At 83.2% G+C, this 369-nt stretch overlaps 1 protein-coding gene across 1 annotated transcript in view; it reads left to right on the top strand.

Annotated features, from left to right (window-relative positions):
- Positions 1-284: 284 nt before the first annotated feature.
- The window catches only part of LOC111161682 (ELAV like RNA binding protein 1), a 41,099-nt gene continuing 41,014 nt past the window's right edge, over positions 285-369 (top strand). Inside the window, exon 1 of the mRNA XM_022525488.1 lies at positions 285-316. The gene's annotated coding sequence lies outside the window, so the exon portion shown is untranslated. The remainder of the gene's footprint in view (positions 317-369) is intronic.

Here is a 369-nt window from a genome sequence, read left to right as displayed (position 1 = left end):
CGCCGGCCGCCGAGCCCTTCGCAGGCGGCGCCTGCCGGAAGTCCCGCCTCCGCCGCGCGCCCCGGAGCGCCGAGACAGGCACGTCAGCCAATGAGAAGCGCGCCATGGCGGACGCCGGCCAATGGGCGCGCGCGCCGGGGGGGCGTGTCCGGGCCGCGGGCCGGAGCGGGTCGTGCGCGCTGAGGAGGAGCCGCCGCCGCCGTCGCCGTCGCCGCTGCCGCCGCCGCCGCTACCGAGGCCGAGCGGAGCCGTTAGCGCCGCGCCGCCGCCGCCCGCCCGCCCCGGAGCAGCCCCGGGCCCGCCCGCCCGCGTCCAGGTGAGGCGGGGGCCTTCGGCGGCACCCGACGGGGTAGGCCGCGGCAGGCCTGC

The sequence above is a fragment of the Enhydra lutris genome, unplaced genomic scaffold (genome assembly GCF_002288905.1).
Source record: "Enhydra lutris kenyoni isolate GAN:26980312 unplaced genomic scaffold, ASM228890v2 scaffoldscaffold86, whole genome shotgun sequence".
In the NCBI taxonomy this organism is placed as follows: domain Eukaryota; kingdom Metazoa; phylum Chordata; class Mammalia; order Carnivora; family Mustelidae; genus Enhydra; species Enhydra lutris.
The sequence above is the reverse complement of the archived record's forward strand: the minus strand, read 5'-3'. Positions and strand labels throughout refer to the sequence as shown.